Source organism: Electrophorus electricus, chromosome 13, assembly GCF_041902795.1.
Source record: "Electrophorus electricus isolate QZ-2024a chromosome 13, ASM4190279v1, whole genome shotgun sequence".
In the NCBI taxonomy this organism is placed as follows: Eukaryota; Metazoa; Chordata; class Actinopteri; order Gymnotiformes; family Gymnotidae; genus Electrophorus; species Electrophorus electricus.
In genome coordinates, this window is record NC_137509.1 from 20,435,064 (window position 1) to 20,459,869 (window position 24,806).

The 24,806-nt window shown below is 36.2% G+C and overlaps 2 non-coding genes and 19 pseudogenes across 2 annotated transcripts; all 21 read left to right on the forward strand.

Annotated features, from left to right (window-relative positions):
* Nucleotides 1–1,907: 1,907 nt before the first annotated feature.
* Nucleotides 1,908–2,026, forward strand: LOC145647273 (5S ribosomal RNA; annotated as a pseudogene).
* A 667-nt stretch (nt 2,027–2,693) lies between these two features.
* Nucleotides 2,694–2,812, forward strand: LOC145646547 (5S ribosomal RNA; annotated as a pseudogene).
* A 1,105-nt stretch (nt 2,813–3,917) lies between these two features.
* On the forward strand, nt 3,918–4,036 carry LOC145648978 (5S ribosomal RNA). The gene has a single exon (XR_014116523.1). It is a non-coding gene; the product is annotated as a 5S ribosomal RNA (ribosomal RNA).
* Nucleotides 4,037–4,703: 667 nt separating this feature from the next.
* LOC145646548 (5S ribosomal RNA) lies at nt 4,704–4,822 on the forward strand (annotated as a pseudogene).
* Nucleotides 4,823–5,928: 1,106 nt separating this feature from the next.
* On the forward strand, nt 5,929–6,047 carry LOC145648467 (5S ribosomal RNA; annotated as a pseudogene).
* A 2,316-nt stretch (nt 6,048–8,363) lies between these two features.
* On the forward strand, nt 8,364–8,482 carry LOC145646549 (5S ribosomal RNA; annotated as a pseudogene).
* A 666-nt stretch (nt 8,483–9,148) lies between these two features.
* On the forward strand, nt 9,149–9,267 carry LOC145646551 (5S ribosomal RNA; annotated as a pseudogene).
* A 1,106-nt stretch (nt 9,268–10,373) lies between these two features.
* Nucleotides 10,374–10,492, forward strand: LOC145646552 (5S ribosomal RNA; annotated as a pseudogene).
* A 1,107-nt stretch (nt 10,493–11,599) lies between these two features.
* On the forward strand, nt 11,600–11,718 carry LOC145646553 (5S ribosomal RNA; annotated as a pseudogene).
* A 791-nt stretch (nt 11,719–12,509) lies between these two features.
* LOC145648398 (5S ribosomal RNA) lies at nt 12,510–12,628 on the forward strand (annotated as a pseudogene).
* A 1,217-nt stretch (nt 12,629–13,845) lies between these two features.
* Nucleotides 13,846–13,964, forward strand: LOC145647783 (5S ribosomal RNA; annotated as a pseudogene).
* Nucleotides 13,965–15,069: 1,105 nt separating this feature from the next.
* Nucleotides 15,070–15,188, forward strand: LOC145646554 (5S ribosomal RNA; annotated as a pseudogene).
* Nucleotides 15,189–16,293: 1,105 nt separating this feature from the next.
* Nucleotides 16,294–16,412, forward strand: LOC145649734 (5S ribosomal RNA; annotated as a pseudogene).
* A 668-nt stretch (nt 16,413–17,080) lies between these two features.
* On the forward strand, nt 17,081–17,199 carry LOC145646555 (5S ribosomal RNA; annotated as a pseudogene).
* An 884-nt stretch (nt 17,200–18,083) lies between these two features.
* LOC145646556 (5S ribosomal RNA) lies at nt 18,084–18,202 on the forward strand (annotated as a pseudogene).
* A 1,105-nt stretch (nt 18,203–19,307) lies between these two features.
* Nucleotides 19,308–19,426, forward strand: LOC145649735 (5S ribosomal RNA; annotated as a pseudogene).
* A 668-nt stretch (nt 19,427–20,094) lies between these two features.
* Nucleotides 20,095–20,213, forward strand: LOC145646557 (5S ribosomal RNA; annotated as a pseudogene).
* Nucleotides 20,214–21,319: 1,106 nt separating this feature from the next.
* LOC145646558 (5S ribosomal RNA) lies at nt 21,320–21,438 on the forward strand (annotated as a pseudogene).
* A 1,107-nt stretch (nt 21,439–22,545) lies between these two features.
* On the forward strand, nt 22,546–22,664 carry LOC145644142 (5S ribosomal RNA). The gene has a single exon (XR_014116111.1). It is a non-coding gene; the product is annotated as a 5S ribosomal RNA (ribosomal RNA).
* Nucleotides 22,665–23,330: 666 nt separating this feature from the next.
* LOC145646559 (5S ribosomal RNA) lies at nt 23,331–23,449 on the forward strand (annotated as a pseudogene).
* A 1,217-nt stretch (nt 23,450–24,666) lies between these two features.
* LOC145646560 (5S ribosomal RNA) lies at nt 24,667–24,785 on the forward strand (annotated as a pseudogene).
* Nucleotides 24,786–24,806: the final 21 nt, after the last annotated feature.

The window sequence follows — 24,806 nt, forward strand, 5'->3', positions numbered from 1 at the left end:
CTGTTAGCACCTGGGAATAGCAGATGCTGTAAGTTTTTGTTGCATCACTTTACTTTAATCTGCAACTGACAAGCTTGTATGTGAAGTGTACAGATTAAATAGAAATATTTTAGTACCAGGGAATAGCAGGTGCTGTAAGATTGTATTGCATCCCTTTAATTTATGTTCAAGCTATCATGTTCAAATTTGAAGTGCAATGAATAATTAACTCAAACTATCTGTTAGCACCTGGGAATAGCAGATGCTGTAAGTTTTTTTTGCATCACTTTCATTTACTCTCCAACTCACATGCCTGAATGTGAAGTGCAGTGATTCATCAAAAAACTATATGTTAGCACATTGGACTACGAGATGCTGTAAGCTTCTCTTGCATCACTTTAATTTACTGTCAAGATGACATGCTAGGATGTGAAGTGCAGTGATTAATTAAAAAAACTATCTGTTAGCACCTGGGAATAGCAAATGCTGTAAGTTTTTGTTGCATCACTTTACTTTAATCTGCAACTGACAAGCTTGTATGTGAAGTGTACAGATTAAATAGAAATATTTTAGTACCAGGGAATAGCAGGTGCTGTACGATTGTATTGCATCCCTTTAATTTATGTTCAAGCTATCATGTTCAAATTTGAAGTGCAGTGAATAATTAACTCAAACTATCTGTTAGCACCTGGGAATAGCAGATGCTGTAAGTTTTTTTTGCATCACTTTCATTTACTCTCCAACTCACATGCCTGAATGTGAAGTGCAGTGATTCATCAAAAAACTATATGTTAGCACATTGGACTACGAGATGCTGTAAGCTTCTCTTGCATCACTTTAATTTACTGTCAAGATGACATGCTAGGATGTGAAATGCAGTGATTAATAAAAAAAACTATCTGTTAGCACCTGGGAATAGCAGAAGCTGTAAGTTTTTTTTGCATCACTTTCATTTACTCTCCAACTCACATGCCTGAATGTGAAGTGCAGTGATTCCTCAAAAATCTATCTGTTAGCACCTTGGACTACGAGATGCTGTAAGCTTCTCTTGCATCACTTTAATTTACTTTCAAGATGACATGCTAGGATGTGAAGTGCAGTGATTAATTAAAAAAACTATCTGTTAGCACCTGGGAATAGCAAATGCTGTAAGTTTTTGTTGCATCACTTTACTTTAATCTGCAACTGACAAGCTTGTATGTGAAGTGTACAGATTAAATAGAAATATTTTAGTACCAGGGAATAGCAGGTGCTGTAAGATTGTATTGCATCCCTTTAATTTATGTTCAAGCTATCATGTTCAAATTTGAAGTGCAGTGAATAATTAACTCAGACTATCTGTTAGCACCTGGGAATAGCAGATGCTGTAAGTTTTTTTTGCATCACTTTCATTTACTCTCCAACTCACATGCCTGAATGTGAAGTGCAGTGATTCATCACAAAACTATATGTTAGCACATTGGACTACGAGATGCTGTAAGCTTCTCTTGCATCACTTTAATTTACTGTCAAGATGACATGCTAGGATGTGAAATGCAGTGATTAATTAAAAAAACTATCTGTTAGCACCTGGGAATAGCAGATGCTGTAAGTTTTTGTTGCATCACTTTACTTTAATCTGCAACTGACAAGCTTGTATGTGAAGTGTACAGATTAAATAGAAATATTTTAGTACCAGGGAATAGCAGGTGCTGTAAGATTGTTTGCATCCCTTTAATTTATGTTCAAGCTATCATGTTCAAATTTGAAGTGCAGTGAATAATTAGTGCCTCCGTATACCAGCTCCGTATTGTAAGCTTTTATTGCATCATTTAATTACATTCAAGATAACATTCTAGAATGTCAAGTGCAGGGATTAATAAAAAAAATTGTCAGATTGGGCTTTGATCATATTTGCTATGATTAGGCAATTTGAGTAAGTGTTTAAGGCTTACGGCCACACCAGCTTGAGAACGCCCAATCTCATCTGACCTTGGAAGCTAAGCAAGTTTGGGCCTGAATAGTACTGAGTTGGGACCCTACCTAGGAATACCAGGTGCTGTAAGCTTTTCTTGCATCACTTTAATTTACTTTCAAGCTGACATGCTCAAATGTGAAGTGCAGTGATTAATAAAAAAAACTATCTGTTAGCACCTGGGAATAGCAGATGCTGTAAGTTTTTTTTGCATCACTTTCATTTACTCTCCAACTCACATGCCTGAATGTGAAGTGCAGTGATTCCTCAAAAATCTATCTGTTAGCACCTTGGACTACGAGATGCTGTAAGCTTCTCTTGCATCACTTTAATTTACTTTCAAGATGACATGCTAGGATGTGAAGTGCAGTGATTAATTAAAAAAAACTATCTGTTAGCACCTGGGAATAGCAGATGCTGTAAGTTTTTGTTGCATCACTTTACTTTAATCTACAACTGACAAGCTTGTATGTGAAGTGTACAGATTAAATAGAAATATTTTAGTACCAGGGAATAGCAGGTGCTGTAAGATTGTTTGCATCCCTTTAATTTATGTTCAATCTATCATGTTCAAATTTGAAGTGCAGTGAATAATTAGTGCCTCAGTATACCAGCTCCGTATTGTAAGCTTTTATTGGATCATTTAATTACATTCAAGATAACATTCTAGAATGTCAAGTGCAGGGATTAATAAAAAAAATTGTCAGATTGGTCTTTGATCATATTTGCTATGATTAGGCAATTTGAGTAAGTGTTTAAGGCTTACGGCCACACCAGCTTGAGAACGCCCAATCTCATCTGACCTTGGAAGCTAAGCAAGTTTGGGCCTGAATAGTACTGAGGTGGGACCCTACCTAGGAATACCAGGTGCTGTAAGCTTTTCTTGCATCACTTTAATTTACTTTCAAGCTGACATGCTCAAATGTGAAGTGCAGTGATTAATAAAAAAAACTATCTGTTAGCACCTGGGAATAGCAGATGCTGTAAGTTTTTTTTGCATCACTTTCATTTACTCTCCAACTCACATGCCTGAATGTGAAGTGCAGTGATTCCTCAAAAATCTATCTGTTAGCACCTTGGACTACGAGATGCTGTAAGCTTCTCTTGCATCACTTTAATTTACTTTCAAGATGACATGCTAGGATGTGAAGTGCAGTGATTAATTAAAAAAACTATCTGTTAGCACCTGGGAATAGCAAATGCTGTAAGTTTTTGTTGCATCACTTTACTTTAATCTGCAACTGACAAGCTTGTATGTGAAGTGTACAGATTAAATAGAAATATTTTAGTACCAGGGAATAGCAGGTGCTGTAAGATTGTATTGCATCCCTTTAATTTATGTTCAAGCTATCATGTTCAAATTTGAAGTGCAGTGAATAATTAACTCAGACTATCTGTTAGCACCTGGGAATAGCAGATGCTGTAAGTTTTTTTTGCATCACTTTCATTTACTCTCCAACTCACATGCCTGAATGTGAAGTGCAGTGATTCATCACAAAACTATATGTTAGCACATTGGACTACGAGATGCTGTAAGCTTCTCTTGCATCACTTTAATTTACTGTCAAGATGACATGCTAGGATGTGAAATGCAGTGATTAATTAAAAAAACTATCTGTTAGCACCTGGGAATAGCAGATGCTGTAAGTTTTTGTTGCATCACTTTACTTTAATCTGCAACTGACAAGCTTGTATGTGAAGTGTACAGATTAAATAGAAATATTTTAGTACCAGGGAATAGCAGGTGCTGTAAGATTGTTTGCATCCCTTTAATTTATGTTCAAGCTATCATGTTCAAATTTGAAGTGCAGTGAATAATTAGTGCCTCCGTATACCAGCTCCGTATTGTAAGCTTTTATTGCATCATTTAATTACATTCAAGATAACATTCTAGAATGTCAAGTGCAGGGAGTAATAAAAAAAATTGTCAGATTGGTCTTTGATCATATTTGCTATGATTAGGCAATTTGAGTAAGTGTTTAAGGCTTACGGCCACACCAGCTTGAGAACGCCCAATCTCATCTGACCTTGGAAGCTAAGCAAGTTTGGGCCTGGATAGTACTGAGGTGGGACCCTACCTAGGAATACCAGGTGCTGTAAGCTTTTCTTGCATCACTTTAATTTACTTTCAAGCTGACATGCTCAAATGTGAAGTGCAGTGATTAATAAAAAAAACTATCTGTTAGCACCTGGGAATAGCAGATGCTGTAAGTTTTTTTTGCATCACTTTCATTTACTCTCCAACTCACATGCCTGAATGTGAAGTGCAGTGATTCCTCAAAAATCTATCTGTTAGCACCTTGGACTACGAGATGCTGTAAGCTTCTCTTGCATCACTTTAATTTACTTTCAAGATGACATGCTAGGATGTGAAGTGCAGTGATTAATAAAAAAAAACTATCTGTTAGCACCTGGGAATAGCAGATGCTGTAAGTTTTTGTTGCATCACTTTACTTTAATCTACAAGTGACAAGCTTGTATGTGAAGTGTACAGATTAAATAGAAATATTTTAGTACCAGGGAATAGCAGGTGCTGTAAGATTGTTTGCATCCCTTTAATTTATGTTCAATCTATCATGTTCAAATTTGAAGTGCAGTGAATAATTAGTGCCTCAGTATACCAGCTCCGTATTGTAAGCTTTTATTGGATCATTTAATTACATTCAAGATAACATTCTAGAATGTCAAGTGCAGGGATTAATAAAAAAAATTGTCAGATTGGTCTTTGATCATATTTGCTATGATTAGGCAATTTGAGTAAGTGTTTAAGGCTTACGGCCACACCAGCTTGAGAACGCCCAATCTCATCTGACCTTGGAAGCTAAGCAAGTTTGGGCCTGAATAGTACTGAGGTGGGACCCTACCTAGGAATACCAGGTGCTGTAAGCTTTTCTTGCATCACTTTAATTTACTTTCAAGCTGACATGCTCAAATGTGAAGTGCAGTGATTAATAAAAAAAACTATCTGTTAGCACCTGGGAATAGCAGATGCTGTAAGTTTTTTTTGCATCACTTTCATTTACTCTCCAACTCACATGCCTGAATGTGAAGTGCAGTGATTCCTCAAAAATCTATCTGTTAGCACCTTGGACTACGAGATGCTGTAAGCTTCTCTTGCATCACTTTAATTTACTTTCAAGATGACATGCTAGGATGTGAAGTGCAGTGATTAATTAAAAAAACTATCTGTTAGCACCTGGGAATAGCAAATGCTGTAAGTTTTTGTTGCATCACTTTACTTTAATCTGCAACTGACAAGCTTGTATGTGAAGTGTACAGATTAAATAGAAATATTTTAGTACCAGGGAATAGCAGGTGCTGTAAGATTGTATTGCATCCCTTTAATTTATGTTCAAGCTATCATGTTCAAATTTGAAGTGCAGTGAATAATTAACTCAAACTATCTGTTAGCACCTGGGAATAGCAGATGCTGTAAGTTTTTTTTGCATCACTTTCATTTACTCTCCAACTCACATGCCTGAATGTGAAGTGCAGTGATTCATCAAAAAACTATATGTTAGCACATTGGACTACGAGATGCTGTAAGCTTCTCTTGCATCACTTTAATTTACTGTCAAGATGACATGCTAGGATGTGAAATGCAGTGATTAATTAAAAAAAACTATCTGTTAGCACCTGGGAATAGCAGATGCTGTAAGTTTTTGTTGCATCACTTTACTTTAATCTGCAACTGACAAGCTTGTATGTGAAGTGTACAGATTAAATAGAAATATTTTAGTACCAGGGAATAGCAGGTGCTGTAAGATTGTTTGCATCCCTTTAATTTATGTTCAATCTATCATGTTCAAATTTGAAGTGCAGTGAATAATTAGTGCCTCAGTATACCAGCTCCGTATTGTAAGCTTTTATTGCATCATTTAATTACATTCAAGATAACATTCTAGAATGTCAAGTGCAGGGATTAATAAAAAAAATTGTCAGATTGGTCTTTGATCATATTTGCTATGATTAGGCAATTTGAGTAAGTGTTTAAGGCTTACGGCCACACCAGCTTGAGAACGCCCAATCTCATCTGACCTTGGAAGCTAAGCAAGTTTGGGTCTGAATAGTACTGAGGTGGGACCCTACCTAGGAATACCAGGTGCTGTAAGCTTTTCTTGCATCACTTTAATTTACTTTCAAGCTGACATGCTCAAATGTGAAGTGCAGTGATTAATAAAAAAAACTATCTGTTAGCACCTGGGAATAGCAGGTGCTGTAAGATTGTATTGCATCCCTTTAATTTATGTTCAAGCTATCATGTTCAAATTTGAAGTGCAGTGAATAATTAACTCAAACTATCTGTTAGCACCTGGGAATAGCAGATGCTGTAAGTTTTTTTTGCATCACTTTCATTTACTCTCCAACTCACATGCCTGAATGTGAAGTGCAGTGATTCATCAAAAAACTATATGTTAGCACATTGGACTACGAGATGCTGTAAGCTTCTCTTGCATCACTTTAATTTACTGTCAAGATGACATGCTAGGATGTGAAATGCAGTGATTAATTAAAAAAACTATCTGTTAGCACCTGGGAATAGCAGATGCTGTAAGTTTTTGTTGCATCACTTTACTTTAATCTGCAACTGACAAGCTTGTATGTGAAGTGTACAGATTAAATAGAAATATTTTAGTACCAGGGAATAGCAGGTGCTGTAAGATTGTATTGCATCCCTTTAATTTATGTTCAAGCTATCATGTTCAAATTTGAAGTGCAATGAATAATTAACTCAAACTATCTGTTAGCACCTGGGAATAGCAGATGCTGTAAGTTTTTTTTGCATCACTTTCATTTACTCTCCAACTCACATGCCTGAATGTGAAGTGCAGTGATTCATCAAAAAACTATATGTTAGCACATTGGACTACGAGATGCTGTAAGCTTCTCTTGCATCACTTTAATTTACTGTCAAGATGACATGCTAGGATGTGAAGTGCAGTGATTAATTAAAAAAACTATCTGTTAGCACCTGGGAATAGCAAATGCTGTAAGTTTTTGTTGCATCACTTTACTTTAATCTGCAACTGACAAGCTTGTATGTGAAGTGTACAGATTAAATAGAAATATTTTAGTACCAGGGAATAGCAGGTGCTGTACGATTGTATTGCATCCCTTTAATTTATGTTCAAGCTATCATGTTCAAATTTGAAGTGCAGTGAATAATTAACTCAAACTATCTGTTAGCACCTGGGAATAGCAGATGCTGTAAGTTTTTTTTGCATTACTTTCATTTACTCTCCAACTCACATGCCTGAATGTGAAGTGCAGTGATTCATCAAAAAACTATATGTTAGCACATTGGACTACGAGATGCTGTAAGCTTCTCTTGCATCACTTTAATTTACTGTCAAGATGACATGCTAGGATGTGAAATGCAGTGATTAATAAAAAAAACTATCTGTTAGCACCTGGGAATAGCAGATGCTGTAAGTTTTTTTTGCATCACTTTCATTTACTCTCCAACTCACATGCCTGAATGTGAAGTGCAGTGATTCCTCAAAAATCTATCTGTTAGCACCTTGGACTACGAGATGCTGTAAGCTTCTCTTGCATCACTTTAATTTACTTTCAAGATGACATGCTAGGATGTGAAGTGCAGTGATTAATTAAAAAAACTATCTGTTAGCACCTGGGAATAGCAAATGCTGTAAGTTTTTGTTGCATCACTTTACTTTAATCTGCAACTGACAAGCTTGTATGTGAAGTGTACAGATTAAATAGAAATATTTTAGTACCAGGGAATAGCAGGTGCTGTAAGATTGTATTGCATCCCTTTAATTTATGTTCAAGCTATCATGTTCAAATTTGAAGTGCAGTGAATAATTAACTCAGACTATCTGTTAGCACCTGGGAATAGCAGATGCTGTAAGTTTTTTTTGCATCACTTTCATTTACTCTCCAACTCACATGCCTGAATGTGAAGTGCAGTGATTCATCACAAAACTATATGTTAGCACATTGGACTACGAGATGCTGTAAGCTTCTCTTGCATCACTTTAATTTACTGTCAAGATGACATGCTAGGATGTGAAATGCAGTGATTAATTAAAAAAACTATCTGTTAGCACCTGGGAATAGCAGATGCTGTAAGTTTTTGTTGCATCACTTTACTTTAATCTGCAACTGACAAGCTTGTATGTGAAGTGTACAGATTAAATAGAAATATTTTAGTACCAGGGAATAGCAGGTGCTGTAAGATTGTTTGCATCCCTTTAATTTATGTTCAAGCTATCATGTTCAAATTTGAAGTGCAGTGAATAATTAGTGCCTCCGTATACCAGCTCCGTATTGTAAGCTTTTATTGCATCATTTAATTACATTCAAGATAACATTCTAGAATGTCAAGTGCAGGGATTAATAAAAAAAATTGTCAGATTGGGCTTTGATCATATTTGCTATGATTAGGCAATTTGAGTAAGTGTTTAAGGCTTACGGCCACACCAGCTTGAGAACGCCCAATCTCATCTGACCTTGGAAGCTAAGCAAGTTTGGGCCTGAATAGTACTGAGGTGGGACCCTACCTAGGAATACCAGGTGCTGTAAGCTTTTCTTGCATCACTTTAATTTACTTTCAAGCTGACATGCTCAAATGTGAAGTGCAGTGATTAATAAAAAAAACTATCTGTTAGCACCTGGGAATAGCAGATGCTGTAAGTTTTTTTTGCATCACTTTCATTTACTCTCCAACTCACATGCCTGAATGTGAAGTGCAGTGATTCATCAAAAAACTATATGTTAGCACATTGGACTACGAGATGCTGTAAGCTTCTCTTGCATCACTTTAATTTACTGTCAAGATGACATGCTAGGATGTGAAATGCAGTGATTAATTAAAAAAACTATCTGTTAGCACCTGGGAATAGCAGATGCTGTAAGTTTTTGTTGCATCACTTTACTTTAATCTGCAACTGACAAGCTTGTATGTGAAGTGTACAGATTAAATAGAAATATTTTAGTACCAGGGAATAGCAGGTGCTGTAAGATTGTTTGCATCCCTTTAATTTATGTTCAAGCTATCATGTTCAAATTTGAAGTGCAGTGAATAATTAGTGCCTCCGTATACCAGCTCCGTATTGTAAGCTTTTATTGCATCATTTAATTACATTCAAGATAACATTCTAGAATGTCAAGTGCAGGGATTAATAAAAAAAATTGTCAGATTGGGCTTTGATCATATTTGCTATGATTAGGCAATTTGAGTAAGTGTTTAAGGCTTACGGCCACACCAGCTTGAGAACGCCCAATCTCATCTGACCTTGGAAGCTAAGCAAGTTTGGGCCTGAATAGTACTGAGGTGGGACCCTACCTAGGAATACCAGGTGCTGTAAGCTTTTCTTGCATCACTTTAATTTACTTTCAAGCTGACATGCTCAAATGTGAAGTGCAGTGATTAATAAAAAAAACTATCTGTTAGCACCTGGGAATAGCAGATGCTGTAAGTTTTTTTTGCATCACTTTCATTTACTCTCCAACTCACATGCCTGAATGTGAAGTGCAGTGATTCATCAAAAAACTATATGTTAGCACATTGGACTACGAGATGCTGTAAGCTTCTCTTGCATCACTTTAATTTACTGTCAAGATGACATGCTAGGATGTGAAATGCAGTGATTAATTAAAAAAAACTATCTGTTAGCACCTGGGAATAGCAGATGCTGTAAGTTTTTGTTGCATCACTTTACTTTAATCTGCAACTGACAAGCTTGTATGTGAAGTGTACAGATTAAATAGAAATATTTTAGTACCAGGGAATAGCAGGTGCTGTAAGATTGTATTGCATCCCTTTAATTTATGTTCAAGCTATCATGTTCAAATTTGAAGTGCAGTGAATAATTAACTCAAACTATCTGTTAGCACCTGGGAATAGCAGATGCTGTAAGTTTTTTTTGCATCACTTTCATTTACTCTCCAACTCACATGCCTGAATGTGAAGTGCAGTGATTCATCAAAAAACTATATGTTAGCACATTGGACTACGAGATGCTGTAAGCTTCTCTTGCATCACTTTAATTTACTGTCAAGATGACATGCTAGGATGTGAAATGCAGTGATTAATTAAAAAAACTATCTGTTAGCACCTGGGAATAGCAGATGCTGTAAGTTTTTGTTGCATCACTTTACTTTAATCTGCAACTGATAAGCTTGTATGTGAAGTGTACAGATTAAATAGAAATATTTTAGTACCAGGGAATAGCAGGTGCTGTAAGATTGTTTGCATCCCTTTAATTTATGTTCAAGCTATCATGTTCAAATTTGAAGTGCAGTGAATAATTAGTGCCTCCGTATACCAGCTCCGTATTGTAAGCTTTTATTGCATCATTTAATTACATTCAAGATAACATTCTAGAATGTCAAGTGCAGGGATTAATAAAAAAAATTGTCAGATTGGGCTTTGATCATATTTGCTATGATTAGGCAATTTGAGTAAGTGTTTAAGGCTTACGGCCACACCAGCTTGAGAACGCCCAATCTCATCTGACCTTGGAAGCTAAGCAAGTTTGGGCCTGAATAGTACTGAGGTGGGACCCTACCTAGGAATACCAGGTGCTGTAAGCTTTTCTTGCATCACTTTAATTTACTTTCAAGCTGACATGCTCAAATGTGAAGTGCAGTGATTAATAAAAAAAACTATCTGTTAGCACCTGGGAATAGCAGATGCTGTAAGTTTTTTTTGCATCACTTTCATTTACTCTCCAACTCACATGCCTGAATGTGAAGTGCAGTGATTCATCAAAAAACTATATGTTAGCACATTGGACTACGAGATGCTGTAAGCTTCTCTTGCATCACTTTAATTTACTGTCAAGATGACATGCTAGGATGTGAAATGCAGTGATTAATTAAAAAAAACTATCTGTTAGCACCTGGGAATAGCAGATGCTGTAAGTTTTTGTTGCATCACTTTACTTTAATCTGCAACTGACAAGCTTGTATGTGAAGTGTACAGATTAAATAGAAATATTTTAGTACCAGGGAATAGCAGGTGCTGTAAGATTGTATTGCATCCCTTTAATTTATGTTCAAGCTATCATGTTCAAATTTGAAGTGCAGTGAATAATTAACTCAAACTATCTGTTAGCACCTGGGAATAGCAGATGCTGTAAGTTTTTTTTGCATCACTTTCATTTACTCTCCAACTCACATGCCTGAATGTGAAGTGCAGTGATTCATCAAAAAACTATATGTTAGCACATTGGACTACGAGATGCTGTAAGCTTCTCTTGCATCACTTTAATTTACTGTCAAGATGACATGCTAGGATGTGAAATGCAGTGATTAATTAAAAAAAACTATCTGTTAGCACCTGGGAATAGCAGATGCTGTAAGTTTTTGTTGCATCACTTTACTTTAATCTGCAACTGACAAGCTTGTATGTGAAGTGTACAGATTAAATAGAAATATTTTAGTACCAGGGAATAGCAGGTGCTGTAAGATTGTTTGCATCCCTTTAATTTATGTTCAATCTATCATGTTCAAATTTGAAGTGCAGTGAATAATTAGTGCCTCAGTATACCAGCTCCGTATTGTAAGCTTTTATTGCATCATTTAATTACATTCAAGATAACATTCTAGAATGTCAAGTGCAGGGATTAATAAAAAAAATTGTCAGATTGGTCTTTGATCATATTTGCTATGATTAGGCAATTTGAGTAAGTGTTTAAGGCTTACGGCCACACCAGCTTGAGAACGCCCAATCTCATCTGACCTTGGAAGCTAAGCAAGTTTGGGCCTGAATAGTACTGAGGTGGGACCCTACCTAGGAATACCAGGTGCTGTAAGCTTTTCTTGCATCACTTTAATTTACTTTCAAGCTGACATGCTCAAATGTGAAGTGCAGTGATTAATAAAAAAAACTATCTGTTAGCACCTGGGAATAGCAGATGCTGTAAGTTTTTTTTGCATCACTTTCATTTACTCTCCAACTCAAATGCCTGAATGTGAAGTGCAGTGATTCCTCAAAAATCTATCTGTTAGCACCTTGGACTACGAGATGCTGTAAGCTTCTCTTGCATCACTTTAATTTACTTTCAAGATGACATGCTAGGATGTGAATTGCAGTGATTAATTAAAAAAACTATCTGTTAGCACCTGGGAATAGCAAATGCTGTAAGTTTTTGTTGCATCACTTTACTTTAATCTGCAACTGACAAGCTTGTATGTGAAGTGTACAGATTAAATAGAAATATTTTAGTACCAGGGAATAGCAGGTGCTGTAAGATTGTATTGCATCCCTTTAATTTATGTTCAAGCTATCATGTTCAAATTTGAAGTGCAGTGAATAATTAACTCAAACTATCTGTTAGCACCTGGGAATAGCAGATGCTGTAATTTTTTTTTGCATCACTTTCATTTACTCTCCAACTCACGTGCCTGAATGTGAAGTGCAGTGATTCATCAAAAAACTGTCTGTTACTTCCTCCGTATACCAGATGTTGTAAGCTTTTATTGCATCATTTAATTTACATTCAAGATAACATTCTAGAATGTCAATTGCAGGGATTAATAAAAAAAATTGTCAGATTGGTCTTTGATCATATTTGCTATGATTAGGCAATTTGAGTAAGTGTTTAAGGCTTACGGCCACACCAGTTTGAGAATGCCCAATCTCATCTGACCTTGGAAGCTAAGCAAGTTTGGGCCTGGATAGTACTGAGGTGGGACCCTACCTAGGAATACCAGGTGCTGTAAGCTTTTCTTGCATCACTTTAATTTACTTTCAAGCTGACATGCTCAAATGTGAAGTGCAGTGATTAATAAAAAAAACTATCTGTTAGCACCTGGGAAAAGCAGGTGCTGTAAGATTGTATTGCATCCCTTTAATTTATGTTCAAGCTATCATGTTCAAATTTGAAGTGCAGTGAATAATTAACTCAAACTATCTGTTAGCACCTGGGAATAGCAGATGCTGTAAGTTTTTTTTGCATCACTTTCATTTACTCTCCAACTCACATGCCTGAATGTGAAGTGCAGTGATTCATCAAAAAACTATATGTTAGCACATTGGACTACGAGATGCTGTAAGCTTCTCTTGCATCACTTTAATTTACAGTCAAGATGACATGCTAGGATGTGAAATGCAGTGATTAATTAAAAAAACTATCTGTTAGCACCTGGGAATAGCAGATGCTGTAAGTTTTTGTTGCATCACTTTACTTTAATCTGCAACTGACAAGCTTGTATGTGAAGTGTACAGATTAAATAGAAATATTTTAGTACCAGGGAATAGCAGGTGCTGTAAGATTGTATTGCATCCCTTTAATTTATGTTCAAGCTATCATGTTCAAATTTGAAGTGCAATGAATAATTAACTCAAACTATCTGTTAGCACCTGGGAATAGCAGATGCTGTAAGTTTTTTTTGCATCACTTTCATTTACTCTCCAACTCACATGCCTGAATGTGAAGTGCAGTGATTCATCAAAAAACTATATGTTAGCACATTGGACTACGAGATGCTGTAAGCTTCTCTTGCATCACTTTAATTTACTGTCAAGATGACATGCTAGGATGTGAAATGCAGTGATTAATTAAAAAAACTATCTGTTAGCACCTGGGAATAGCAGATGCTGTAAGTTTTTGTTGCATCACTTTACTTTAATCTGCAACTGACAAGCTTGTATGTGAAGTGTACAGATTAAATAGAAATATTTTAGTACCAGGGAATAGCAGGTGCTGTAAGATTGTTTGCATCCCTTTAATTTATGTTCAAGCTATCATGTTCAAATTTGAAGTGCAGTGAATAATTAGTGCCTCCGTATACCAGCTCCGTATTGTAAGCTTTTATTGCATCATTTAATTACATTCAAGATAACATTCTAGAATGTCAATTGCAGGGATTAAAAAAAAAAATTGTCAGATTGGTCTTTGATCATATTTGCTATGATTAGGCAATTTGAGTAAGTGTTTAAGGCTTACGGCCACACCAGCTTGAGAACGCCCAATCGCATCTGACCTTGGAAGCTAAGCAAGTTTGGGCCTGAATAGTACTGAGGTGGGACCCTACCTAGGAATACCAGGTGCTGTAAGCTTTTCTTGCATCACTTTAATTTACTTTCAAGCTGACATGCTCAAATGTGAAGTGCAGTGATTAATAAAAAAAACTATCTGTTAGCACCTGGGAATAGCAGATGCTGTAAGTTTTTTTTGCATCACTTTCATTTACTCTCCAACTCACATGCCTGAATGTGAAGTGCAGTGATTCCTCAAAAATCTATCTGTTAGCACCTTGGACTACGAGATGCTGTAAGCTTCTCTTGCATCACTTTAATTTACTTTCAAGATGACATGCTAGGATGTGAAGTGCAGTGATTAATTAAAAAAACTATCTGTTAGCACCTGGGAATAGCAAATGCTGTAAGTTTTTGTTGCATCACTTTACTTTAATCTGCAACTGACAAGCTTGTATGTGAAGTGTACAGATTAAATAGAAATATTTTAGTACCAGGGAATAGCAGGTGCTGTAAGATTGTATTGCATCCCTTTAATTTATGTTCAAGCTATCATGTTCAAATTTGAAGTGCAGTGAATAATTAACTCAAACTATCTGTTAGCACCTGGGAATAGCAGATGCTGTAAGTTTTTTTTGCATCACTTTCATTTACTCTCCAACTCACATGCCTGAATGTGAAGTGCAGTGATTCATCAAAAAACTATATGTTAGCACATTGGACTACGAGATGCTGTAAGCTTCTCTTGCATCACTTTAATTTACTGTCAAGATGACATGCTAGGATGTGAAATGCAGTGATTAATTAAAAAAACTATCTGTTAGCACCTGGGAATAGCAGATGCTGTAAGTTTTTGTTGCATCACTTTACTTTAATCTGCAACTGACAAGCTTGTATGTGAAGTGTACAGATTAAATAGAAATATTTTAGTACCAGGGAATAGCAGGTGCTGTAAGATTGTTTGCATCCCTTTAATTTATGTTCAATCTATCATGTTCAAATTTGAAGTGCAGTGAATAATTAGTGCCTCAGTATACCAGCTCCGTATTGTAAGCTTTTATTGCATCATTTAATTACATTCAAGATAACATTCTAGAATGTCAAGTGCAGGGATTAATAAAAAAAATTGTCAGATTGGTCTTTGATCATATTTGCTATGATTAGGCAATTTGAGTAAGTGTTTAAGGCTTACGGCCACACCAGCTTGAGAACGCCCAATCTCATCTGACCTTGGAAGCTAAGCAAGTTTGGGCCTGAATAGTACTGAGGTGGGACCCTACCTAGGAATACCAGGTGCTGTAAGCTTTTCTTGCATCACTTTAATTTACTTTCAAGCTGACATGCTCAAATGTGAAGTGCAGTGATTAATAAAAAAAACTATCTGTTAGCACCTGGGAATAGCAGATGCTGTAAGTTTTTTTTGCATCACTTTCATTTACTCTCCAACTCACATGCCTGAATGTGAAGTGCAGTGATTCCTCAAAAATCTATCTGTTAGCACCTTGGACTACGAGATGCTGTAAGCTTCTCTTGCATCACTTTAATTTACTTTCAAGATGACATGCTAGGATGTGAAGTGCAGTGATTAATTAAAAAAACTATCTGTTAGCACCTGGGAATAGCAAATGCTGTAAGTTTTTGTTGCATCACTTTACTTTAATCTGCAACTGACAAGCTTGTATGTGAAGTGTACAGATTAAATAGAAATATTTTAGTACCAGGGAATAGCAGGTGCTGTAAGATTGTATTGCATCCCTTTAATTTATGTTCAAGCTATCATGTTCAAATTTGAAGTGCAGTGAATAATTAACTCAGACTATCTGTTAGCACCTGGGAATAGCAGATGCTGTAAGTTTTTTTTGCATCACTTTCATTTACTCTCCAACTCACATGCCTGAATGTGAAGTGCAGTGATTCATCACAAAACTATATGTTAGCACATTGGACTACGAGATGCTGTAAGCTTCTCTTGCATCACTTTAATTTACTGTCAAGATGACATGCTAGGATGTGAAATGCAGTGATTAATTAAAAAAACTATCTGTTAGCACCTGGGAATAGCAGATGCTGTAAGTTTTTGTTGCATCACTTTACTTTAATCTGCAACTGACAAGCTTGTATGTGAAGTGTACAGATTAAATAGAAATATTTTAGTACCAGGGAATAGCAGGTGCTGTAAGATTGTTTGCATCCCTTTAATTTATGTTCAAGCTATCATGTTCAAATTTGAAGTGCAGTGAATAATTAGTGCCTCCGTATACCAGCTCCGTATTGTAAGCTTTTATTGCATCATTTAATTACATTCAAGATAACATTCTAGAATGTCAAGTGCAGGGATTAATAAAAAAAATTGTCAGATTGGTCTTTGATCATATTTGCTATGATTAGGCAATTTGAGTAAGCGTTTAAGGCTTACGGCCACACCAGCTTAAAAACGCCCAATCACATCTGACCTTGGAAGCTAAGCAAGTTTGGGCCTGAATAGTACTGAGGTGGGACCCTACCTAGGAATACCAGGTGCTGTAAGATTGTATTGCATCCCTTTAATTTATGTTCAAGCTATCATGTTCAAATTTGAAGTGCAGTGAATAATTAACTCAAACTATCTGTTAGCACCTGGGAATAGCAGATGCTGTAAGTTTTTTTTGCATCACTTTCATTTACTCTCCAACTCACATGCCTGAATGTGAAGTGCAGTGATTCCTCAAAAATCTATCTGTTAGCACCTTGGACTACGAGATGCTGTAAGCTTCTCTTGCATCACTTTAATTTACTTTCAAGATGACATGCTAGGATGTGAAGTGCAGTGATTAATTAAAAAAAACTATCTGTTAGCACCTGGGAATAGCAGATGCTGTAAGTTTTTGTTGCATCACTTTACTTTAATCTACAACTGACAAGCTTGTATGTGAAGTGTACAGATTAAATAGAAATATTTTAGTACCAGGGAATAGCAGGTGCTGTAAGATTGTTTGCATCCCTTTAATTTATGTTCAATCTATCATGTTCAAATTTGAAGTGCAGTGAATAATTAGTGCCTCAGTATACCAGCTCCGTATTGTAAGCTTTTATTGGATCATTTAATTACATTCAAGATAACATTCTAGAATGTCAAGTGCAGGGATTAATAAAAAAAATTGTCAGATTGGTCTTTGATCATATTTGCTATGATTAGGCAATTTGAGTAAGTGTTTAAGGCTTACGGCCACACCAGCTTGAGAACGCCCAATCTCATCTGACCTTGGAAGCTAAGCAAGTTTGGGCCTGAATAGTACTGAGGTGGGACCCTACCTAGGAATACCAGGTGCTGTAAGCTTTTCTTGCATCACTTTAATTTACTTTCAAGCTGACATGCTCAAATGTGAAGTGCAGTGATTAATAAAAAAAACTATCTGTTAGCACCTGGGAATAGCAAATGCTGTAAGTTTTTGTTGCATCACTTTACTTTAATCTGCAACTGACAAGCTTGTATGTGAAGTGTACAGATTAAATAGAAATATTTTAGTACCAGGGAATAGCAGGTGCTGTAAGATTGTATTGCATCCCTTTAATTTATGTTCAAGCTATCATGTTCAAATTTGAAGTGCAGTGAATAATTAACTCAAACTATCTGTTAGCACCTGGGAATAGCAGATGCTGTAAGTTTTTTTTGCATCACTTTCATTTACTCTCCAACTCACATGCCTGAATGTGAAGTGCAGTGATTCATCAAAAAACTATATGTTAGCACATTGGACTACGAGATGCTGTAAGCTTCTCTTGCATCACTTTAATTTACTGTCAAGATGACATGCTAGGATGTGAAATGCAGTGATTAATTAAAAAAACTATCTGTTAGCACCTGGGAATAGCAGATGCTGTAAGTTTTTGTTGCATCACTTTACTTTAATCTGCAACTGACAAGCTTGTATGTGAAGTGTACAGATTAAATAGAAATATTTTAGTACCAGGGAATAGCAGGTGCTGTAAGATTGTTTGCATCCCTTTAATTTATGTTCAATCTATCATGTTCAAATTTGAAGTGCAGTGAATAATTAGTGCCTCAGTATACCAGCTCCGTATTGTAAGCTTTTATTGCATCATTTAATTACATTCAAGATAACATTCTAGAATGTCAAGTGCAGGGATTAATAAAAAAAATTGTCAGATTGGTCTTTGATCATATTTGCTATGATTAGGCAATTTGAGTAAGTGTTTAAGGCTTACGGCCACACCAGCTTGAGAACGCCCAATCTCATCTGACCTTGGAAGCTAAGCAAGTTTGGGCCTGAATAGTACTGAGGTGGGACCCTACCTAGGAATACCAGGTGCTGTAAGCTTTTCTTGCATCACTTTAATTTACTTTCAAGCTGACATGCTCAAATGTGAAGTGCAGTGATTAATAAAAAAAACTATCTGTTAGCACCTGGGAATAGCAGATGCTGTAAGTTTTTTTTGCATCACTTTCATTTACTCTCCAACTCACATGCCTGAATGTGAAGTGCAGTGATTCCTCAAAAATCTATCTGTTAGCACCTTGGACTACGAGATGCTGTAAGCTTCTCTTGCATCACTTTAATTTACTTTCAAGATGACATGCTAGGATGTGAAGTGCAGTGATTAATTAAAAAAACTATCTGTTAGCACCTGGGAATAGCAAATGCTGTAAGTTTTTGTTGCATCACTTTACTTTAATCTGCAACTGACAAGCTTGTATGTGAAGTGTACAGATTAAATAGAAATATTTTAGTACCAGGGAATAGCAGGTGCTGTAAGATTGTATTGCATCCCTTTAATTTATGTTCAAGCTATCATGTTCAAATTTGAAGTGCAGTGAATAATTAACTCAGACTATCTGTTAGCACCTGGGAATAGCAGATGCTGTAAGTTTTTTTTGCATCACTTTCATTTACTCTCCAACTCACATGCCTGAATGTGAAGTGCAGTGATTCATCACAAAACTATATGTTAGCACATTGGACTACGAGATGCTGTAAGCTTCTCTTGCATCACTTTAATTTACTGTCAAGATGACATGCTAGGATGTGAAATGCAGTGATTAATTAAAAAAACTATCTGTTAGCACCTGGGAATAGCAGATGCTGTAAGTTTTTGTTGCCTCACTTTACTTTAATCTGCAACTGACAAGCTTGTATGTGAAGTGTACAGATTAAATAGAAATATTTTAGTACCAGGGAATAGCAGGTGCTGTAAGATTGTTTGCATCCCTTTAATTTATGTTCAAGCTATCATGTTCAAATTTGAAGTGCAGTGAATAATTAGTGCCTCCGTATACCAGCTCCGTATTGTAAGCTTTTATTGCATCATTTAATTACATTCAAGATAACATTCTAGAATGTCAAGTGCAGGGATTAATAAAAAAAATTGTCAGATTGGTCTTTGATCATATTTGCTATGATTAGGCAATTTGAGTAAGCGTTTAAGGCTTACGGCCACACCAGCTTAAAAACGCCCAATCACATCTGACCTTGGAAGCTAAGCAAGTTTGGGCCTGAATAGTACTGAGGTGGGACCCTACCTAGGAATACCAGGTGCTGTAAGATTGTATTGCATCCCTTTAATTTATGTTCAAGCTATCATGTTCAAATTTGAAGTGCAGTGAATAATTAACTCAAACTATCTGTTAGCACCTGGGAATAGCAGATGCTGTAAGTTTTTTTTGCATCACTTTCATTTACTCTCCAACTCACATGCCTGAATGTGAAGTGCAGTGATTCCTCAAAAATCTATCTGTTAGCACCTTGGACTACGAGATGCTGTAAGCTTCTCTTGCATCACTTTAATTTACTTTCAAGATGACATGCTAGGATGTGAAGTGCAGTGATTAATTAAAAAAAACTATCTGTTAGCACCTGGGAATAGCAGATGCTGTAAGTTTTTGTTGCATCACTTTACTTTAATCTACAACTGACAAGCTTGTATGTGAAGTGTACAGATTAAATAGAAATATTTTAGTACCAGGGAATAGCAGGTGCTGTAAGATTGTTTGCATCCCTTTAATTTATGTTCAATCTATCATGTTCAAATTTGAAGTGCAGTGAATAATTAGTGCCTCAGTATACCAGCTCCGTATTGTAAGCTTTTATTGGATCATTTAATTACATTCAAGATAACATTCTAGAATGTCAAGTGCAGGGATTAATAAAAAAAATTGTCAGATTGGTCTTTGATCATATTTGCTATGATTAGGCAATTTGAGTAAGTGTTTAAGGCTTACGGCCACACCAGCTTGAGAACGCCCAATCTCATCTGACCTTGGAAGCTAAGCAAGTTTGGGCCTGAATAGTACTGAGGTGGGACCCTACCTAGGAATACCAGGTGCTGTAAGCTTTTCTTGCATCACTTTAATTTACTTTCAAGCTGACATGCTCAAATGTGAAGTGCAGTGATTAATAAAAAAAACTATCTGTTAGCACCTGGGAATAGCAGATGCTGTAAGTTTTTTTTGCATCACTTTCATTTACTCTCCAACTCACATGCCTGAATGTGAAGTGCAGTGATTCCTCAAAAATCTATCTGTTAGCACCTTGGACTACGAGATGCTGTAAGCTTCTCTTGCATCACTTTAATTTACTTTCAAGATGACATGCTAGGATGTGAAGTGCAGTGATTAATTAAAAAAACTATCTGTTAGCACCTGGGAATAGCAAATGCTGTAAGTTTTTGTTGCATCACTTTACTTTAATCTGCAACTGACAAGCTTGTATGTGAAGTGTACAGATTAAATAGAAATATTTTAGTACCAGGGAATAGCAGGTGCTGTAAGATTGTATTGCATCCCTTTAATTTATGTTCAAGCTATCATGTTCAAATTTGAAGTGCAGTGAATAATTAACTCAAACTATCTGTTAGCACCTGGGAATAGCAGATGCTGTAAGTTTTTTTTGCATCACTTTCATTTACTCTCCAACTCACATGCCTGAATGTGAAGTGCAGTGATTCATCAAAAAACTATATGTTAGCACATTGGACTACGAGATGCTGTAAGCTTCTCTTGCATCACTTTAATTTACTGTCAAGATGACATGCTAGGATGTGAAATGCAGTGATTAATTAAAAAAAACTATCTGTTAGCACCTGGGAATAGCAGATGCTGTAAGTTTTTGTTGCATCACTTTACTTTAATCTGCAACTGACAAGCTTGTATGTGAAGTGTACAGATTAAATAGAAATATTTTAGTACCAGGGAATAGCAGGTGCTGTAAGATTGTTTGCATCCCTTTAATTTATGTTCAATCTATCATGTTCAAATTTGAAGTGCAGTGAATAATAAGTGCCTCAGTATACCAGCTCCGTATTGTAAGCTTTTATTGCATCATTTAATTACATTCAAGATAACATTCTAGAATGTCAAGTGCAGGGATTAATAAAAAAAATTGTCAGATTGGTCTTTGATCATATTTGCTATGATTAGGCAATTTGAGTAAGTGTTTAAGGCTTACGGCCACACCAGCTTGAGAACGCCCAATCTCATCTGACCTTGGAAGCTAAGCAAGTTTGGGCCTGAATAGTACTGAGGTGGGACCCTACCTAGGAATACCAGGTGCTGTAAGCTTTTCTTGCATCACTTTAATTTACTTTCAAGCTGACATGCTCAAATGTGAAGTGCAGTGATTAATAAAAAAAACTATCTGTTAGCACCTGGGAATAGCAGATGCTGTAAGTTTTTTTTTGCATCACTTTCATTTACTCTCCAACTCACATGCCTGAATGTGAAGTGCAGTGATTCCTCAAAAATCTATCTGTTAGCACCTTGGACTACGAGATGCTGTAAGCTTCTCTTGCATCACTTTAATTTACTTTCAAGATGACATGCTAGGATGTGAAGTGCAGTGATTAATTAAAAAAACTATCTGTTAGCACCTGGGAATAGCAAATGCTGTAAGTTTTTGTTGCATCACTTTACTTTAATCTGCAACTGACAAGCTTGTATGTGAAGTGTACAGATTAAATAGAAATATTTTAGTACCAGGGAATAGCAGGTGCTGTAAGATTGTATTGCATCCCTTTAATTTATGTTCAAGCTATCATGTTCAAATTTGAAGTGCAGTGAATAATTAACTCAAACTATCTGTTAGCACCTGGGAATAGCAGATGCTGTAAGTTTTTTTTGCATCACTTTCATTTACTCTCCAACTCACATGCCTGAATGTGAAGTGCAGTGATTCATCAAAAAACTATATGTTAGCACATTGGACTACGAGATGCTGTAAGCTTCTCTTGCATCACTTTAATTTACTGTCAAGATGACATGCTAGGATGTGAAATGCAGTGATTAATTAAAAAAAACTATCTGTTAGCACCTGGGAATAGCAGATGCTGTAAGTTTTTGTTGCATCACTTTACTTTAATCTGCAACTGACAAGCTTGTATGTGAAGTGTACAGATTAAATAGAAATATTTTAGTACCAGGGAATAGCAGGTGCTGTAAGATTGTTTGCATCCCTTTAATTTATGTTCAATCTATCATGTTCAAATTTGAAGTGCAGTGAATAATTAGTGCCTCAGTATACCAGCTCCGTATTGTAAGCTTTTATTGCATCATTTAATTACATTCAAGATAACATTCTAGAATGTCAAGTGCAGGGATTAATAAAAAAAATTGTCAGATTGGTCTTTGATCATATTTGCTATGATTAGGCAATTTGAGTAAGTGTTTAAGGCTTACGGCCACACCAGCTTGAGAACGCCCAATCTCATCTGACCTTGGAAGCTAAGCAAGCTTGGGCCTGGATAGTACTGAGGTGGGACCCTACCTAGGAATACCAGGTGCTGTAAGCTTTTCTTGCATCACTTTAATTTACTTTCAAGCTGACATGCTCAAATGTGAAGTGCAGTGATTAATAAAAAAAACTATCTGTTAGCACCTGGGAATAGCAGATGCTGTAAGTTTTTTTTGCATCACTTTCATTTACTCTCCAACTCACATGCCTGAATGTGAAGTGCAGTGATTCCTCAAAAATCTATCTGTTAGCACCTTGGACTACGAGATGCTGTAAGCTTCTCTTGCATCACTTTAATTTACTTTCAAGATGACATGCTAGGATGTGAAGTGCAGTGATTAATTAAAAAAACTATCTGTTAGCACCTGGGAATAGCAGATGCTGTAAGTTTTTGTTGCATCACTTTACTTTAATCTGCAACTGACAAGCTTGTATGTGAAGTGTACAGATTAAATAGAAATATTTTAGTACCAGGGAATAGCAGGTGCTGTAAGATTGTTTGCATCCCTTTAATTTATGTTCAAGCTATCATGTTTAAATTTGAAGTGCAGTGAATAATTAGTGCCTCCGTATACCAGCTCCGTATTGTAAGCTTTTATTGCATCATTTAATTACATTCAAGATAACATTCTAGAATGTCAAGTGCAGGGATTAATAAAAAAAATTGTCAGATTGGTCTTTGATCATATTTGCTATGATTAGGCAATTTGAGTAAGTGTTTAAGGCTTACGGCCACACCAGCTTGAGAACGCCCAATCTCATCTGACCTTGGAAGCTAAGCAAGTTTGGGCCTGAATAGTACTGAGGTGGGACCCTACCTAGGAATACCAGGTGCTGTAAGCTTTTCTTGCATCACTTTAATTTACTTTCAAGCTGACATGCTCAAATGTGAAGTGCAGTGATTAATAAAAAAAACTATCTGTTAGCACCTGGGAATAGCAGGTGCTGTAAGATTGTATTGCATCCCTTTAATTTATGTTCAAGCTATCATGTTCAAATTTGAAGTGCAGTGAATAATTAACTCAAACTATCTGTTAGCACCTGGGAATAGCAGATGCTGTAAGTTTTTTTTGCATCACTTTCATTTACTCTCCAACTCACATGCCTGAATGTGAAGTGCAGTGATTCATCAAAAAACTATATGTTAGCACATTGGACTACGAGATGCTGTAAGCTTCTCTTGCATCACTTTAATTTACTGTCAAGATGACATGCTAGGATGTGAAATGCAGTGATTAATTAAAAAAACTATCTGTTAGCACCTGGGAATAGCAGATGCTGTAAGTTTTTGTTGCATCACTTTACTTTAATCTGCAACTGACAAGCTTGTATGTGAAGTGTACAGATTAAATAGAAATATTTTAGTACCAGGGAATAGCAGGTGCTGTAAGATTGTATTGCATCCCTTTAATTTATGTTCAAGCTATCATGTTCAAATTTGAAGTGCAATGAATAATTAACTCAAACTATCTGTTAGCACCTGGGAATAGCAGATGCTGTAAGTTTTTTTTGCATCACTTTCATTTACTCTCCAACTCACATGCCTGAATGTGAAGTGCAGTGATTCATCAAAAAACTATATGTTAGCACATTGGACTACGAGATGCTGTAAGCTTCTCTTGCATCACTTTGATTTACTGTCAAGATGACATGCTAGGATGTGAAATGCAGTGATTAATTAAAAAAACTATCTGTTAGCACCTGGGAATAGCAGATGCTGTAAGTTTTTGTTGCATCACTTTACTTTAATCTGCAACTGACAAGCTTGTATGTGAAGTGTACAGATTAAATAGAAATATTTTAGTACCAGGGAATAGCAGGTGCTGTAAGATTGTTTGCATCCCTTTAATTTATGTTCAATCTATCATGTTCAAATTTGAAGTGCAGTGAATAATTAGTGCCTCCGTATACCAGCTCCGTATTGTAAGCTTTTATTGCATCATTTAATTACATTCAAGATAACATTCTAGAATGTCAATTGCAGGGATTAATAAAAAAAATTGTCAGATTGGTCTTTGATCATATTTGCTATGATTAGGCAATTTGAGTAAGTGTTTAAGGCTTACGGCCACACCAGCTTGAGAACGCCCAATCTCATCTGACCTTGGAAGCTAAGCAAGTTTGGGCCTGAATAGTACTGAGGTGGGACCCTACCTAGGAATACCAGGTGCTGTAAGCTTTTCTTGCATCACTTTAATTT